The 19857-nt window shown below is 44.7% G+C and overlaps 1 pseudogene; it reads right to left on the bottom strand.

Moving 5' to 3' along the window:
* Nucleotides 1-2728: 2728 nt before the first annotated feature.
* On the bottom strand, nt 2729-4189 carry LOC120842564 (annotated as a pseudogene).
* Between the last annotated feature and the right edge of the window lie 15668 nt (nt 4190-19857).

Here is a 19857-nt window from a genome sequence, read left to right as displayed (position 1 = left end):
CAACTTGTATACTGGTACTGCTTCAGTAGGTTCTCAAAATAGATTTATATTAGAAGTTCCGCCCGATAATATTAAGAAGTGCCGAGATTCTGGTGGTTGATTGTTAAAGCACTTCTTGGAAGGGAGTTGTCCCTGCGGCGCTCCACCTCATGCCTGGCTTAGTCTTCACTAACTATACGTAACTGAAGGCTGTAGAGCAATCAACATGAAACAGGTGTTTGCATTGCTACAAAAAAAGATAGTGGCGATTTGCAAAATTACACAGTTGTGACGTGATCAGCAAACATTGGGAGAGCATATAAAACCTTGGGAAACATGCCGTCCAGATAATAATTCCAGGCGCCACACATGACTGCCGTCGAAAGAAAGCACATTAAAACAAAATCATAAAAAATTTAAAAAAAAGAAGTGTGTAATTTAGCTTAAGTTTACAAAAGTAAACAAGCCGCACGAGTGATTAGCAACACTATTCGTTGCGACCGTTCGATCGCGTCAAGTTCCCATCGATGCCAGCAGTGCATTTTGTTATTTACCTGTGCAAACAAAAACTCGGCGGTAGTAGTGTACCTTCTGCACCCTCTACTACTCGACTTCCGACTGTTGAGAATGAAGGAAAAAATAGGTACTTAAAAATGTGTAATTTTTAGTGTTCGTTATACCGTCTAATATATCAAACACCAATATTAATTACGTAAGAATACCTGGGTCATACAATACGCATTTTATGTCTATATGATATTAACTTTAACGATGGTTTCTTAGCAAAGCTAGGTGTCCTCGTCGTGATGGTTGTTGAATTAAACGAGAAAGACAAGGGGGCTCCGACGTGTATTGGAAGGTGGTGACTAAACAAATATACAACCTATTCGAACTGACGGCGGTATGTACCTACCTCTTCAAATTATCAAATATTTCTAGTATTCGGAAGAGAAAAATAACTGACGAAGACCTATGCTAATGCCGCATTCAGGCCACAGCTGCTGCGCCAACTTCCCTCCCGAGTATGGCTCCAGCCATGGCGACCACGACTGGTCAGGTTACCTTCGATCAGAAAAAAAACGTGAAAACGTACACCAATCACCGACACCCGTGCACACATAGGACAGAATTTGCACCACTTACTCCGAGTGGAATAAGTTTTCGCCGTCTGCTTTCTGATCTGTATTAAGCGCCGCTCGGCACGCAAGACGCTTGGACAATTGCCAAGGCCAGCCTGGTGCGACAACATCCGTCGACTTCAAGTTTCCCCAAAACAGGCGCTTCTATGGAAGTCTGACCGAAAAATGACAAACAAGTGTCAAGGTCTGATCCACGGGTTTTCTGTAGTGAGATTGTTAGTTGGGTTGATGGCATATATTTCCATCTACTCTAAAGAAAAGGCTATCGCCAAGCCAGTCGTGACCACTGACCTCAATTGCCACTACGTATTTTACTGTATTAACGACCTTTGGTTAATAAGGAATGTTAAATTTTATAGGCGAAACAGTCTTCTGTGTTTGAGCTCCTGGTTTGAGCTTCTGTGTTTGAGCTTCTTTGTTTGAGCTAAATTTTCTTCTACGCGACACCACTGATTCGTTGGCAGATTTCTACGAGTATGGGTGTTTTAAGGAGTGAAATTTGATGTACCGAATGAGCATGTAGTCAAGAAACGACGTGAATACGCAGGCCACACACAAGGACCAACAAGTTTCAGCATCCGCTGCGCCGACGTGCTGTAGCTAAAATGCGGGAAAAAAAGTACACTTCGAAACAGTGGAAACGAGAATATTTACCAGAGTTGAGCTCTGCACGTCACAGCACCAGATAAATGACAACACATATACATTCTATGTATTCTGTAGTTTCCAACGCGCTCTGCTAAGTGTACATATACACGTTGGTGACGTAGTGATCATAGAGAACAACAATATATCTCTGATTTGGAGACTTGGTCATGTGTCGAAGGTGCTACACACAAGGGGCGGTGTAACTCTTGGCTGTGTACTTCCACTTTCCAACTGTGTGGTACTACGGTGCCCGGTTCAGCGTCTGTATCTGCTCGAGGCAGATTGAACGCTTCCATCTTCGGTCATGAGAGGTGTTCAATAAAACAAGGAAGATGGGGAGGCAACATTGAGCACAAGCTCATCAACTCAAGGTCACTGGCATTCAGTATTGATAAGATAAAATGACGGAGGTGGCACCGAGCGGTCCTGGTCTCTTTTCCTAGAGTGGTTATTGATCGATCCTCGATTAATATATGTTTTCCAGGAAAATGTTGCAGCATTGTTTGTTGTGTAGATGTTTATAAATCTGGAAGCCTTTGATGAATGGGCTGATACGCTCTATTTTATTATTTTTACTCATAAAAACCTAATTGATTTTAAATATCTCAAGTGAAGAGAGCATGTGCATGACGCGTCACTTCCAACTGAGAGATTTATTTCCAAAACAAAAAAAAAAAAACATAAATGAACCTTTAAAAAGAAACGACGGACGACGTTTTGCTGGGACCTAGAAACTTGGCGTTCCCATTTATCAAGAAGCGAGATTTTTCGCAAAATGTTAACTACAACTCCGAGACTTCAAAAAAAAAAACATTTTCAACTTCAACACGCAAGAACGACTAAATTTGAAATCTGTTGAAACACACTTTAATAATCCAACAAAAGACAGCCAATCTCAAAACGGCAAAGTATACTACTCACACGAAATAAGGTGCCAAAGAGTGGCACAAACTTCAACACCGTCACCTATGGGGTGCCGCCATCGTCCAAAACAACGACGCCAAAGACACCGGTGCACACGCCAGCAGTGCTCTGCAGAAGCTCCTCGCAAGACCCGCATGCGAAGCGAGGGCCATGCCCCTGGTGCCGTTCTGGAAAACCGCCAGTCGGCAATGGCTTTCGAGGACGTGCACCAGCACCCAGGTGGCGTTGGCGTTGGCCGGGTCGCACCTTTAGTTGCTAGAGTCCGCGGCCTGGACGGCCAGCGGCAGGAGCCGGGATGCGGCCGAGCCGTTGCGGCCCTTGGCGACCACGACGCCACCGCCACCCTCGAAGTTGACCAGGCGCTCCTTTTGGTACCAGGAGACGAACACCGGGGCTTCGGGGCTTTTGCTGATGCTGCACGTCAGGCTCAGTGTGGATCCAGCTTCCACGTGTATGTCCGCTCCTCCCGTGATGCGAGCCTTGGGCACTGCGGGGAAGGAGGAAAGGGTGACAAATCAAAATGGACAGCCGGTTTGGAGTCAATGAACATTATTCAGCATTCCTCGGGAATTCGCAGTGTCTGAGGAATCATGTTCAGGAAGAAGTCGGAAATATAAACTGTGTATGTAGGGCTTTGATTTAAAACCGGACCAAATAAAACCATACTGAGCGCTTGCGATTTACTGGCGCACATCTGCTGCCCAAGGTGGTTTCTCGTGCGCATGCGCGCGTTGACATGTGGCGAGGAGGATAACTTTGGAGTGGTCGGGGAAAGCTTCGAGACAGCTGTCACTTTCGCCAGCTCCTCGTATTTTGCACTGCAAATACGGCGCAAAACAGCTTGACCAAGATGAAGCACTTGAATCCACTCTCTAATATAGACAGACTAACAACTTCCAGCGAAATAGTTTTCATCTGGCAGATGTCGATGGACTGCTGCGAGAAGTCTGCGCCAACTAGGGCATTGAAAACAGGTACAGTACCATATTGCGAAAATATTCGTTCGGAAGACCCTTATGTCAAGATGATTTAACTCGATTGATTGTTCGGAGGAATACAAATAAATTGTAGGGGTATTAGCCACCGGATATCCGACTTTTATCTAGTTTCATTACGACTAGCGGCGTGACCTATAGTCACGTAGTGTAAGCCCAGCGGAAAAAAATAATGCACTTTTCGAACTAGTACCATATTTGCTTTTCAACAAGCTCGCCTTTGCAATAGCTCCGTTTTCACTCATGATGAGATACAAACAAGTGATGGTGCACTCACCGACGGCCCTGAGGGTGACCACCTGCCTCGCCAGAGAATCGGAGTTGAGCAGGCACTCGTAGAGGCTCGCGTCCCTCAGATAGGCGTCCCTCACCTTCAGCGCCCAGCGATTGGAGCACTGCACTTGTACCGTAGAGAACCGCTCGTCCGACGTGTGCCGGCCGCCCCGTCAGGAGGTGAACGTCGCGCAGGCATATCCACGAGACCAGCACCCGCGCACATGGCATCATCGATGGGAAGACACATCATCGACGACTGCACTCGGTGAAAAAATCGTCGCCCAAACACTGTCCGGCGAAGAGATTCTCTCACACCAATACCACCCAGAAGATAGGGCCAGCACAATACGTCATTACTAGTGGATTCTTGAACTGCCCCAAGTGGCACACTTGCCGAACCTTGAGAGCTTACGTTAGGGTAGTTCTCAAACTCCACGATCGCGGTCACGTGGCTGACGGCGCGTGTTTGCATTACGAGCTGAGTGGAGGTGCCGAAAGCGCTGGTCGACTACAAACGCCTCCGCCTTTTCGCCTGCTTCGCTCCTCGTCACTTGAAAACCGAGCTCATTCGCACTTGCGACCAATCTCCGCAGCAGGCGTCTGCCATGAAATTGCAAACGCTTCCGATGGTTTGGGATGAACCCTCTCTTAAATCTATAGTCTCTCTGCTGCCTAACCTCGACGAGAGTACGCAGCAAAGGGGCAGACGCGTGCGCCTTAGTGTTGCCGCGGGATAGCGTCACCCTCGTCGTGAGGCATATCGCATGATTCGCTGGCGTCGATGCTGACACAAGTTCTACGGCGCTGCCTGTATTCATTAGTGATGATGTTTCGGGTTGGAAAAAAGCAGGACTTCTCTTTTAGGTGGTATCGTTCAGACCCCGCCTTTGCCACATGGATCCCTTCCTCTGATTGATCGGATGCATGAGTCTGCCAAAAGCCACCTAAGCGAGCGGCGCGTCACCTTGCAGTCTCTCCATTCAATTTCTACAGTGGTGAAGTGAGAAGTGCTTCCGTGAATCACAAGCTAGCCAAAGCGAAGCAAAATTGCTTCAGGTCCCATTTGTGGCCTTCGATACGATATTCTCCAATGCCACCGTGACGGAAGTAAAAACCTCCTCGAATACGATGCTCACAATACCCGTGATATTCGACTCGCACCCAGATGAAATGGTTCTGCGCTTGGCCTAAAGTAACCCAGAAAAAAACTTTCGAGCCAGCATTGACGAGGCCAAAATTTTGAAATAGAGCAATTGGCCTCAATTTTAAGTGCGTTTAGTCACTATAGCATCTTGCGCACACTCACTCTAATACACGGTTCAAACGACCAGCATAAAGATACCTTTAACACAGGTACCCTTGCAATCAGCGAATCAGCAGCCTCTTTGGCCACGGATTCCCAGGTGGCGGGTTCGAATGCCAGCAGAGGTGCCCGCAATCTGACAGAGGCTTATTTCTGCGACGATGGTGCCGTGTAAGCGAGCTTTCGGTTGCACGTTAAAAAATCCCCAGGGGGTCAAAATTAATCCTCAATCCTCCGCTGATGCGTGCCACATGCCAGTTATTGGTTTGTCATGTAAAGTCCCAAATTTGACTTCGATCTGCGAATTATCCCGCGCTCATGAATCGCGAGCGAGCACATGCCCCGCGCGGCGGATCGCGAACTGATTCACCGCTGGTCATGAGGGTCCCTAGCTAAAGACATCTTAATGATCGTGTAAACAAGGTTTAATATTTCTAAAATGTTTCTTTACCAGGTTTATATGCCAGATGCGGCTAATTTCGTGATCCGTCTGGTCTACTCCTCATTTTAGTCTACATGAGTTTGTTAGTAAACGTTTAATAATTTCGCTGTTCGATGCATTTTGCAGCTTCGCTTGAATGGAACCTTTTACTTCGGAAATAAGAAGCCCTGACGTCTGAGGTTGGCAAATAAGATGTAAGCCAGTAATTCAATACTATTCTGAAAGTTTTAGTTCTGCCCTTGAGAGTACCTAGCACGGATATGTGCACGGCGCGTATGGATTGATGCTATTTCGGCTCGTATTTTTTGTGTTTATTCTCCAATCGTACTGCAAATAAAACTTAAGCGCATATGTGTCTGTTTTTGGTGGCAGCGTTTCATAACTTCTCCAACGCAACGCGGTCACACGCGGTATTTTTCTGATCTTGTTATGTCCGAATTACTCGGCGTGCCCCACATGAACTGAAACAATGTCCATCGAGAGTGTCCTGCACTGGAGAATCTGAGATTCTATTCAGTCATCGAAACCACGAAATCAGTAAGATAGGTTTCTAGGCCACAAGGTTGCAGTTTCATAGACTGTTCCGGTAAAAAGTTGCTGGCCGGTGGTATGTTCAACGTGAGATAGTATAGGCCCGTTTCTCTCGGCGCTGTAGCGTCCGGAAGACGCAACCAGTCTATCTATGCTGGAACGCAAACTGAATGATGTAGATAACTGCATCAAGCACTGATTGGCTCTTCTCTCGGGTCACGTGACATGACGTTGAAATGTAGTTTTTCCCTATGCAGTTTGGGCTATGGTCGTAAAATGATGCAGTTGGTGGTGACGTCAAAATGTCGTCACGATGCACTTTGACGATGCAGTTAACTGAGTGGTCGGTGCGAAGCCAAAGATCCATCTCCATCGTAAAACATGGCGACCCTAACATATGGACCTCTACTGTTGGGTTCGCCAGCGGATCGAGTTTTTAGAGATCACTGGGATGCTTTCGAGCCGATTGATATGAGGTTTGTGGGCGAATTTCGGTTGACCAAAGGGGTGACTCGCTGGCTGTGCAACCAGCTTCGCGGAAAGATCCAGCGTTGTCTTGAAGGGCCCCGTGTGCTGACGGTCGAACAACAAGTCCTCGCAGCTCTCCGCTTTTACGCCGCTGGCGGCTTCCAGGGAACCGTCGGGAGCGACGAAAACAGGGGTGTTCACCAGTGCTCTGTGAGTCCCGTACTTGGTGATGTCAACAACGCTATCATCCATTGCCTCGGATCGAAGTGGCTGTGTTTCCAACAAACTCTAGCAGAGAAGGCGCTCACAAAAAGGAAGTTCTTCGAGCGATGCAAGTTCAGCGGCGTTATCTATAAATATTCTAAATACTCTTACACGATTTAACACGATTGTGTTTTCATTTGAGTGCACCCCATATAAGAGATTTGGCTGAGCGAAAAGCCAAGCATGCAACGGTAACAGGCTTAAGTTGCGCTAGTTCGTTCATACTTCAGGTAGAGAGAGAGAGATATATGCTTTATTTTAAAGCAACTACTTCAGGTCAGGCCAGCTGAACTAGAATAAACATACACATAAAGAAAAGACCATACACACCGTGGGGCTAACAACTGATTTTCTTCTTCACCCTCTTCTACTACGAACTCAACTTGATGGAAATATTCTCTTTTCTTCTTTTTTGCTTCCTATAGTCTTCACCGAAAATTTAACCCCCGAAGGAACATTTTTTACTTTCTCGTGCAGCACGAGAGACGTTGCACTAACGCAGTCAAACATAGTCAAAAAGTCAAATTTGTCGTTAGTTGTTTATACAGCAGGAGGTTAGTCTGCCTGAACATGGCGACATTGTTACCCACTGTAGATAAGTAATTTAGCGAGTGCAGTACGACTGCTAGCCCGAGGTCTTTAACGTTCATCACGCAGTACACGACCGCACGCCGGTACGATGCTCATCCAGCAGATCGAAACGGGCAGGAGCGGGGATTGAATCCACGATCCCTGGGTTCTGCAGCGCGAGCTTTCGCTCCAGGTGCTCCGAGCTGGTGCGCGCTAGCGTACTCGGCGATTCTCCGAAATTCCCTGTAGGGAAAAAAAGAACGATGTAGTTTCAACTCAATCGCCACTGTTCGGTGACGTCACCGGACACGTCACGGTGCAGTTCTCTTCCGATGTAGTTCGTCGCCGATTGGGATTAGGCTCCTCCCACCGGCGACGTCAAGACGCAGTTTCTCCACCGCTTTTTCCAGCATAGACAGACTGGCCTCCACTGGCGTCAGCGAGACCCGCCCATTTAATGCTGGCATGAAGTGGCGTCCAAGAGTGCCATAACTCACGATCCGCAGGCGCCAGCGTCTCCCAGCGTCTGTCCGCGCGCTCTAACACACTGTCTGAAAGAACTAAAACATTTTTGAAATAAAAAAAATATACTAGTGAATCTAGCGCCTTCAGCGTCCTATAGAACGCTGTAACGAGTCCGTTTAAACATTTTTGTTTCTTTGTTTAGCAAACTTGTATCACCATGGGAGGATTCGGTGATGCACAGCCAGAACGTGACCTAAAAGTATTTGACCTGGCGTAACAGCGGCGCTGGTCTAAACTTCTGTGTTACAGGCTATGGCATGAACAGTGAATACAGGCTCGGCTGTTAGTTTCTAGAAAATAATGTCTCGGTATTCAATGTCATTCATTAGTGTATTCGCAACAATCTTAAATCTAATGACGCCCGCGTTTGTCTCAGTCTACAGTTATATTTACATTCGGTCTCGAGCACTATACAAAAAGCCACGCGCTCATGCCAGCAGCTTTGACATTGTGTGGGACACTATGGGAACCAAAGAACAGACAAATGAAAGCTAGTAGGCAGGTCATTTGTATTTGGCAGTATCCTGCATCGCCAAGTTACTAATCTTAATGCCAACCCTTTCAATAGCTGACCGATTGATCCTCTGGGCCCTGCGGAGCCTCAAGAGATTTGCAAAAAATATATATAAACTGAAAACTATAAACCGTGTATGTCCTCTTACCTGATATATGAGCCAAGTAAAAGGCCTCGAATTCCATGCTTTTCATAATCTTTTTCTTACATAATCTCTTTTAGCAACTACGTTTAGTGAAATTGGTGGAAATGGTTCGGAGTTAGGGTACTAAATTGTTATAGGAACATTCGTAATCGAAACGGTGGGTTTCCTGTCCTTCTGCTCGGCGACAAGCGGAATAGAATTGCACAAAAACAGGCATAGCTAAGATGGCTATATTGCGTCTCTCCAAATTAGCAGCGAAGAAGGGAGTTAGGTGAACAGGCTCGAGCGACGACAGTAGAAAGCGGCTAAATGCACACGCACAAAACAAAGCATATTAAAACTTTGATTCTCCTGCTCGCCTTCTAAAATTACTGAAGGAAAAAAAACATCAAATCAATTTCGCCATCAAACAAAAAAATAAAAAAAGTATGATATTTTCGATCTCCCCAAGCGAATGCGTTCACACTCTCACAGATGGTGCCCTTTATGACGCACGCCGTAACAGAAAGCAATAAAGAAAGGCAATACTACAACAACAGACAAAGCGACTGGCTACAATGTCGTTTTCTCTTCCAATGTTTGGCTCACAGGTCGCTGGTCAGACGCTCCTTTATATTCCCACCTCTACTTTACCATCGAGGAGGATAGTTTTTTTGTGTGTGTGCATGAATGAAAAGAATAAGTCAACAATGGTACTGCGATTTAATTTCGAGACAGAGATACCCAGTAGAGTTAGCAGGAGCAGTAAAGATATATTAAACGGTGAACCTTTAGCTGCTTTTGACGTCAATGTTCCTCGGGCATTAACGAGGCGACGCGACCCTGGATAAATAGATATATGAATACCGCTGAATTCTTTTTAATTGGGCGGCGGCTCACGCCGTCTAGCTGAAGGTTTGAATTTCAACTAGTAACATATATCTAATGTACAAAAGATTAGGGTGAAGGCATATAAAACTCTTTTTTTTTTAATTACTCATTCAATGTGAAAGATGCGCGCCTCTTCGCAAACGGGTGCACAAACGTTCCAGCCTAAAAATCCCAGCAATAATAAAACAAAATAAAAATATCTTCAACAACTTATGTCACCTGTCAGATCAATTTCTCTCTTTAGCTCTCCCTTCCTAACGTCTATGTTTACATCGCAATTTTCAAAACCCAGTGCAGGTTCTAAACCAGTCTCAACTATGACAAGTGCGTTTTTGTAAGGCCCCTTCATGTTTCGAGTGTAGCGCAAGGTGCGTCGATGCGAGAGGGACGTGCAACGTTCAGCACTTGGGAAGATCATGGCGACACAATGCACCACTGAGCTAGATTTCAGACGCCATGTTCTTCCCAGATGTGGCGCGCGGCACGTGTCTCCAGCATTCCCACAACAATGAGTGGCGCCATTTTTCCCAGCATAGAGGGGTTTCATGGTTTTGCGCACACTGGCTCCCTCTGTCGTTTTTTATGTTATAATATTCATTTTAAACGAAGCGCCACATATACAAAGATACCTTACTGCCGACTTGTGTAAGGCAGTGCCGCCATTTGTTGTAGGTCGTGGCTAACTCTAACCATCTTATCCTTGCAACTTGGGTTGCAATCCTGACGGTAGCACCGACGCGCAACATCAAATATAATTTTCTATTAAAGAAGAACGAGTAACTGGGGGATATGTGCGTGAAAAATTTGGTTCAAAGGCTTTAAAACTCTAATTAAGGATATTTTGCTCACAAATATTATGATGCAATTATGCTATATATAATACAAAGGGAGGTAGGAGCGATTAGAACAGTTTAAAACGAGCCTGGAAATTAGGTGCCCATATATAGAAAGCACAAACTCTCACTGAATGTGTGTTGAGGTGGTGCCTTCGAGATGAAATATTAAGTGGTAGCTCCCTTTGAGTGCAATATGAGACCAACAGATTTACCTTCATGGTGGAGAATGTAACTCAAGATGGTTTAAATCGGGAATAAAATTCTGATTTATATCGTCATTTAAATTGCACTCGTTTTACTGTGCTGTAAAACATTTCAGTCAAAAATAATTCCTAAAATATTTTTTTACTTACAGATTATCTTTCATTTCAAACATTTAAATGTGTCATTGTTTTGTATCGAACTCAAATAATTATTCATCAAAAAAGATTTTAGCAAGCTGAAAACAAACAAAAGGCGGTGTTCTTATGAGAAAATAACGATGATGATCTTTCGTTCTACCATGCACTATTTTTCTTCAGTTAAGTGAAGTTTATATTCGCTTGTAATATTTACATATTACAAGTGAATCACAAGACAAAAAAACACGTATTGCAAGCGAATCATAAGACAAAAAAAATAAAAACGTATTGCAAGCAAATCCTATTGTAGAACATGTTGTTCGAGCCGTTCTTTACTGAATAATAAGCTAATCAAGCTGCATTTCTTCGAGTTTGTCGGGATTTACATGAATGAATATCTTTTAATTGAAGTTCCCTTGAAATGTACAATAATACTTTCATTCACATGTTTTAAAATTGTTATGAATGGGAATATCATTTTGACGTGTTCGATAGTATATTTAGAGATAGAAAAATGTTTTTAAACCATTAGCATTATTGTCCTGGTACATGCACTGCCCATGGACTGGTTTGGACTAACCAAAGTACGAAACGTCGCCCCGGGATTGCGCCACAACCACGCTGGCTGTAATAGCTGGCTAGGAAACTTCTTCTGGAAGCGCCGACATATGGCGGGAGTGGTGAGGGTGCGCTCTTTGGACGGGCGGCGGAGAAAAGCTCACCGGAGAAAAGCTCACCGGATATAAGCTCACCGGAGAAAAGCTCACCGCAAAACCGGCAGATGCGGAGAAAAGCTCGCCGGCCCCCGAGCGGATGCGGAGAAAAGATCACCGATTTATTAACTTAGCGGATTCTGCGTCAAACGTGGCAATTCAACACAATTCGCATTCGTCACTTCATTAAAAATATGTTCTCTTTTTTGTAATGTTCTTGAAGTTCATTAGGCATATTTACTAATTCATCAGAAATTAGTAATCACCCAATTTGTACATTAATGAAGCTGCAAGTATAAAATCAGAACATCGTAAACCGGTAAAAGAGACGACTATTTATTGACAAATGACAGTGCGCCGTCGGTAGCTCTGTCAAATAAGGAGGTTTGGTCTTTGGGAGATATTATCAATAGCGGTGTGTGAACCGTTTCAGCTCCAAATATTGTGTAGTGCCTAGTAGATAAGTAGGTGTTAGTTGATGTAATCAATGTCGGCCACGCTGTTTTCTTTCTGTTAATTTAACTAACAAAACTTTAGTTGCGAGAACAGCTTCGTCCTGTCGTGTTTGTTGTCTTCACTCCGTCGTCGTCATTTGAGCGGTTTTCATCATGTATAACGTTTACCAACTCGCCCTATTCGCTACCTTGCAGTAGACTACTTTTTATGTAGGTCACGAGTAAGAACGGTGCCAGCGTACAGCTTGGAAGGTCATGAATGGCTCACAGTAGAAGGTCACTATCACACAAAAGGCAACGTGTCGAAACGCCAGCACGAACGGCTAGAAGACGTGCATGTCCGTGGAAGAAAGAAGCCTGTATATCCTACTGACTGTTTTATCCTCTATCAAAGGTTAACAAAAGCTTCAAAGAGAATTTCAGGCACCGGGTTGTTGGGCATGCGCTTTCGGATTTTCGGCATTCACAGTTTTGATTTTTGGTTTTAGGCAGATATTATTAATTTTTCGAACTTTTTCCTCTTCGTCGTGTTGATAAAGTTTTGAGTTAGGCTGTCGTTGCCTAGAGATAAGTCACAAAAAAACACTCGTCCGCAATTATTTATTTGGGAGCAATATACCCGATAAGCTTACAAATAATACAAAAAATTAATTTTCTTTTTTTAGAAAGCTGACGAATTTTAATGAAAATAAATTGATATATGCTACTCATGGTCCAACAGCCTCCTTATAAAAAGAAGAAAAAAAAATCGGTGAACTTTTCTCCGCATACGTTCAATGTCCGGTGAGCTTTTTTCCGCATCCGCCGGTTTTGAGGTGAGCTTTTCTCCGGTGAGCTTATCTCCGGTGAGCTATTCTTCGGTGAGCTTTACTCCGGTGAGCTTTTCTCCGGGATTCCTTTGGACACCTCCGAAAGCTCATGTCGCCGGCTTTGGAGACCTGTGGACGCACGCGGACTGCGGTCCCGTTCTTCGACCGAACGCATATGTTTCGGCCCAACTGATGTAGGACACTATACGATGCCACTCATCGTGATGGGGGCTTCAACATTAACGTTAGAGGCAACATAACTAGTGGCTGCTAGTGCGCATGTGGTTTTCGTACGGACTGACGCTGCGCATAGACACTAACGAAGTCACGTCTTGCAAAGGTACCACTAGAGACTTTATCTTCAGTCGCCACGTACAGTGGACCAATTTTTTAATATTATCAAGCGACCGTCGACCGCGGGGACTTCCAGTGCGTGTCGCGGAGGCGTGTGGCGATACGGGAGAGATTTAGCGCGTGCGCACAAGGCCCTTTCTAGTGGGAGCGTCGTCTGCTAGGCTATTCCGTTGATTGCACATAGCCCCTGCCCCGTAGCAAGGGCGGGCAGGGTGGTTGCAATGTCGAAGTGCATCGCCGATACGACCCACCTGTTGGAATGCGTTCACAATGCTATTGACGGTAGCCTGTGAAACTCCGACTGTCTTTGCGATATCCCTTTCCGCCATGAAGCCTATCGACATTCTCACAACACGTTCCCGTGTTTCTATGGGCGATCGAGGAGGCATAAACATGCGCGCGCGCCTGCTTGTCAAAGAAAAGAGGGACTACCCGGCTACACAGACTAGGTAAGGACAGCAACAACGCAGCCGATAATACAAAACACCAAGAGGAAATCCTGTCTGTACTCCGTTTCACTTTGTGTTGTACCGCTGCCGACGCTACGAGTTATCTTGGCCAGACCATCGCTAAAAGTGTGTCACGTGGCCGACTCTTTGGGTACAACTGCATGTAGAAGCACGATGTCACGTACTGGCAGGGTGAAAGCACTGGATTGTTTTTGATGGCACGTAGCATTGGCTGCGGTATATAGTTGTGATGGCACGTAGCATTGGCTGCGGTATATAGTTGAAGGCATCGTTGCATTCAGTTTGTCGAGTCACCGTATTTTCATTTGTTTTGGTGCACACAAAGTAAATGAAAACACAAGATAATAGTAAAAAAAACTCGAGATTACGCGCAGTTTATGCCACGCCTGAGCAGTATTACGCAAGCGAGCGCTCTTAAGATCTTTGCTTAAAAGCAGTTAGCTATGCCAGCAGATAATCAACAGGGGCTGTGTGCGGTCAACGGAATAGCCTAGCAGACGACGCTCGCACAGGAAAGAGCCGTGTCACCGCATCCCTTCGCGGCACCGCGCTGGCCGTCCCGGCGGTCGATGCTCGCTTAATATTATTAAAAGCTTAGGCCACTGTACATAACATTCAAACGGCGGCATATGTGGCATACTTCACGTTACACACGCGGGCCAAGGGCATGACTTGTCCTCCGAATAATTAAACTCACGTTCGCAGGGAATAAATACGTGCAGCGAAATGGCTGTGCTGTTTTACGCACAACGCGCGCACGTCCTTTATGAACACGATAAGTCAACTGATCTCCTTGCACCAAGGAAAAGGGGGGTTTGGAAAAGTTTCACCCCACGGAAGAGATTTGAGAGGCTGCACTTAGCATTCTTTGTTATGTATAACACCTGCGCGAAATGCGCGCATTTCTTTGAGAATCAGTGAAGTGGTAGCAAAGCTCTTAGGCCATTATTTTTGGCTACATTATTTAAAATCAATCAAACACGATATAAATGAAATTAATTTGATTTAACTAAAATGAGTGTTTTAAATTAAACAAAGCTTATTCAGATAACATAGATTATATTAAAATAAATAAAAACCTAAAGTATCTGATATGAAAAAAAAAATCGAGATTTGTTTTTCCCGTTTGCTAGGGCGCACGGTGTAACCGTTCTCATACGACTGAGTTAGCGATGTTTGGAACGCGTGGCGTCATCTCTCGATAGACGTGGAAAGTGGATGACAGACTTCATCTGCTGTCTGCGATTTTTGGAATCTGGCACCGAGCGTTACAAGCACCGCTGACTAAGTCGTCTGCGAATCCCCCCTCCGTCGACAATTTTTTTTACGCAAAAAAGGAGCTATTTCTTAACATTTTGTCAGCGAAAACGAACACATCAATGAACTTTTGGTGAAATCTTCAGCTTCCTTTTTTTTCGGCTTGTTTTTCTGTGTAACATCCACCGTAGCATTTATATAAAGTGCATAACAGATAGTCTCACTGAATGTGACGCGAACTACGGACGGAACGAAAAAATATATTCAAAATACGGGTGAGAAAGCATGCTGTTTGAGCTGAACATAGCGTGAATAAGATTTCCACGACCTGTCGCCTAAAAATATATTCCTGCTGTTGAGATCCAACGTTGCCTTTGTTTTGATTGAGAAATGTCTGGCTGAGGCTTTGTTCTAGTCTCTCTATGTTTCGAACGAATGCAATTAATGTCGTTCCCTTATCCACCAAATGCATCATCAGAACTCCTCTAATTTTCCCGAAGGCACCGTCGGAACTCGAGCTCTTTATTCATCCTAATTGGCCAATGAGAGTACCGGAAGATGCTTTCGCGTTAATGAGCATCCCCAAACATCACGGCTGAAACTAGACACTTTTAACGCGTGTACACTAACGCTTCGATCCTAATTGGGATGGTCCGAATTAATAGTGCTCGCAGCATATCGCGCTAAATTTCGTTAGAATTTGCTACAGAGGTGCCCGAATGTAGTGGAAGCTTTCGCTAAGATTCTGGAAAGATGGGTTCACCCGCCTAAATCACGAACAATCTAAAACTGTTTTTTTCTGTACTGTACCTGTAGAGTTAAATAATATTTTGTGTCCCCGTAGCGCTTACTTTGGGTGAAATGAAGTAAAGAATAGCTGTCAATTGTATTTTCTTTTCATTATACTCTTATTTCAGTTGTAATAAAGAAGGAGGGGGAACAGAACTGCGTGAGTCAAACTTCTGTGTATTTACATAAGAAGGAGATTACTTTCATTGACACGTGTTGATGCGAGTGTGTTTTTTGTGGGTGTTTTCTTCGTTGGGTCCTTTTCAATAAATATTCAGTTGTCAGTTCAGCGCTCGTCCTGTGTACTCCTTTTCCTCCCGTCCTTGTCGTTTGCGCGCTGTTTCCATTATTTCTAACCTAACCAATTGTTTTATAATTTTTGGTCAAGAATGACGATTTCTGTCATTCTTGTTTATATTTTTGGATAACATTTGAACAAGAATGACGAAAATGTTCCCTGGAGAAGGGGAACCTGAGGACAAAGGACCAACACAAATCTGTAAACAGAGATAGGTGACTGGTGCGCGACTGAAAAATCCGCCTGGTCCGGGTATCGAACCCGGCACCTCTCCATTTCCAGTGGAGCGCTCTACCAACTGAACTCACCAGGTGTTAGACGCCAGTAGTGTGAACGGGTTTTATCAGCTGCCACCAGTCTAACAAGAACAAGGGTGAGACTTGCATTTTCAGGTTATGATATAAATTTAATTAAATGCAAAGGCTCAGGCCAGCTGGACAATTGTGCTAACCCCTGGTTAGCTCAGTTGGCAGAGCGATCCACTGGAAATGAAGAGGCCCCGGCTTCTATACCCGAACCAGGCGAATTTTTCGGTGGCGCACCAGTCACCTAGCTCTGTTTAAAGATTTGTGTTTGTCATTTGTTCCTCTTGTTCCTCTTCTCCAGATATTAATTTCGTCATTCTTGTCCAGCTCGCTGCACCTTTGCATTTAGTTGGATTATAATCATAATCTTAAAATGCAAGTTTGACCTTATTGGTGTTAGACTTGTGGCAGCTGACAAAACACGTTTGCTCTACTGACGTCTAACCCATGGTACGCTCAGTATGGGTTTCCCAAAGATGCTGTCAACGCTTTCCACTTTTCGTCTTTCCGCTTTTCTCTGAAGTGTGGTAACCAAGAAGACGCTCAAACGTGTTAAGCGCATGTGTGTACCACCCGCTGTCAAAACTTTCTTTTTCAAATTGCAAATCAATACTCTCTTAGTTAAAGCTTGACGAAGAGAAAATGGCGTGGGTGTGCCATGGCCGGTGGAGTACATGTTGTGTTAACAACGCAAGACCGTCAAGCACATTTTTATTTTCTCTCAAAACGCGTTTTTTTTTTTTTTGGGGGGGGGGGGCGCCTTTCGGCGTACGTTAAAAAAAAAAAAGAGTTCTGTATCATCCCGTCGGAATACATTATTTGAGCGTAAGCGGCGATGGTTCTGTAGCTTTTCATATGTTCTTTATTTTAGGAGTGTGCAGCATATAGCGGTTAAGCACGGCAATGCGTCACGCCGATTTCAATACCAAAGAAGTTTGGTTTTATTTCTTTGACTTTCTTAAACAAATAGAAAGTGTTTTTAGGGGCGAAGCTCCTTGGGGTCTAGGCTTGCCCGCCCGTCCGTCCGGCCGGCCGGCGTCCATGCTCACATAAAAAAGAAAAAAAAATGTTTGCGCAGTCGACAGGATTCGAACCTGTGTGGGGAGACCCCAGCGGATTTCTGGTCCATCGCCTTCACCATTCGCCCACGACTGCGGGACGAGTAGGGGGCTCTGATATGTGGTAGTAACTCAAGAGCTGGGGTTTCTGTCATGGATGAAACGTTGCATGCAGCCGCTCAACGTGTATACAGGAGAGGGCGCTGCGGTCAAATGCGTATATAATGGCGTTAAACTTTGCATGCATTGGCTCAACGTTTATAGACGAGAGGAGGCTGCGGTCAAATGCTCAAATGCGTGTATAACCACGTTCCATACCACACATTTTCTTTCTGACATGGACCGTTGACTTAAGCGGTGGAGATGCGTTCCCACGGCTTCTAGCAGATCCAAACTGATCCGCTGGAAGAACCACTGGCTCTGCATTTCACCGACCATAAAGCAGTAATAATGAAGTCGAAACGCAACCCGAAACTCAGCACTCCCTATGAGTAATAAAAAAAGAAATCAGCACCATCAGCTCTACCTATGAACAATAAAATCAGTATCATCATCACCACCAGAGCTTCGCCCCAATCAACATCATTCACCACGTGGAAATGCGGTCATTTTTTCCACCCGTGAGCCCAAGCCCGAATGGCTGGGCCTTTGCAAAGAGCTATTGGAAATGAAAGCTTCTTGAGGTACCCTGGAAAAATTTTGCAGAGCATTTTGATTATTATATGACATCTGTTCTATGATTTATGCAATAAAAAAAAAAAGAACACTGGTTAGCTTAGTTGTAGAGCGCTCCGCTGAAAATGGAGAGCTCCCGGGTTTGGCACACAAATTAGGGGGATTTTTTCGATCGCGCACCAGTCACCTAGCTGTGTTTCAAGAGTTGTGTTTGCCCTTTGTCCCTCTTGTTCCCCTTCTCTAGGGATTATTTTCGTTGAAGACAACGGTAACTTTTTCATAAATTAAGCCAGTTTTTTTTTTCTTTCGACTCCGGACGTTTTATGTATTCAGGCTCTCATTTAAAGAGTGCACTATACCTTCGGGCACCTCCGTAGTAAACCCCAGCGCGATACGTAGAGAACCGGATTTTCGTGGATCGTCCAAAGTGGGACCGAGGCGTTAGTGCACACGGTGTAGTTAAACACAAGAAAAAAAACGGACTGCCTTTGTTCGGTCACAAAAGGTCTCGAAACACGGCAAATACCACTAAACGCTTTTAACTAAAACACCGACCGCAGCCGACGCAACCATCCGATAGAGCTTATCAAACAGGGCGAAAGGCACAGGCTATTTCCGGCTAGACCAACCAGGGACAGAAGAACAAATGTATGGCATCCGATTGTTTAGCGCGTAATACGTGTACACTTTGTAGTCGTTCCTAGAATGAAGCGATACTACCGCTAATCGGGGTGATTAACCTGGCCACCTTCCAGGTCCTTCCATACTCACGAGATCCTCTCCCTCGGTGCGCACAGGTAGTCGAGCTCCTCCTTGCCTACACCTCTTGCCAGATGACCTCCCCATTAACCAATCGACGGCCAGCGCCTCACTGGTACCCTTCCACTTGTCGAAGCAATCAGTGTCCAGCCTCGCGGTCACGCTTTTATCTGGGCTTCATAAAATGTCGAATGGCTTGCCGAAGAACGTTTCACGCTGAAATTGCCAGATTACGGTGCATTCCGAGTTCGTGATTGGTTTAGCTGGATATAGCTAACGCATAAAGCCGATGAGCGTCGTGACGATGCACGTTAGGTGCTGCTTGATTGGCTGTGTCGTATCGAAGCGTCGGCTACGGTCGGACTTCAATTGAAGTAGAGTATAGGATATAACGCGTTTCACAGAACCACATATCGGTAGCATCCCTTAGCAAAAAGAGGCCGTACTTGAAACGAACTTGAAATATATTGAATACGAATATTGATTTTGTATTCATTCTGTAATATTTTGTCCCCATTTGAAATACGTGCGAAAGGTATTCAAAATATATCATAAATATTAATCAGAAAAAATTTTAGATATACCAAAAATATAATTCCTTTCCCCTCAAAATGCCATTTGTGCACTTTTTAGTGTACAGATCGCAATTTGAGGGGCAATGAATTATATTTTTGATAATATTCATGATATAGTTTCATGATATTCATGATATATTTTGAATACCTTTCGCACGTATTTCGAATGGGGACAAAATAATACGGAATAAATACAAAATGAATATTCATATGGCTACACCGCTACACCAGCTGCACATTTTTGGGGAGATTTCGTTAGTAAATGTGTCCTTGCGGTATTTGAAGACTCTACTAAATACATCCCCCAAATAACCATTAGAAACGAACACAAACACAAACACCATGACGCACTGAACACCTGAATGCCAGTCTCGTTGACTGCCCTAGAGCCTTATATTGCCTACATTTTGAAGGTAATCATTTGGCCGGTGACCAGCCCTGCACTTATTAAGGTTCCAAGTATTCGACATTCTCCTCGGGAGTCTCTCAAAGGGGAAACAGTGTTTGGAAGTTCGTGGGCGATATCTCTTACTACAAGCGTTAAAACAGCTAATAATAATTCCGCGCAGT

Source organism: Ixodes scapularis, unplaced genomic scaffold, assembly GCF_016920785.2.
Source record: "Ixodes scapularis isolate PalLabHiFi unplaced genomic scaffold, ASM1692078v2 PGA_scaffold11__112_contigs__length_91849675, whole genome shotgun sequence".
NCBI classification, from domain to species: domain Eukaryota; kingdom Metazoa; phylum Arthropoda; class Arachnida; order Ixodida; family Ixodidae; genus Ixodes; species Ixodes scapularis.
Note: the sequence above shows the minus strand (reverse complement) of the source record. Positions and strands in the feature narration are given on the sequence as shown.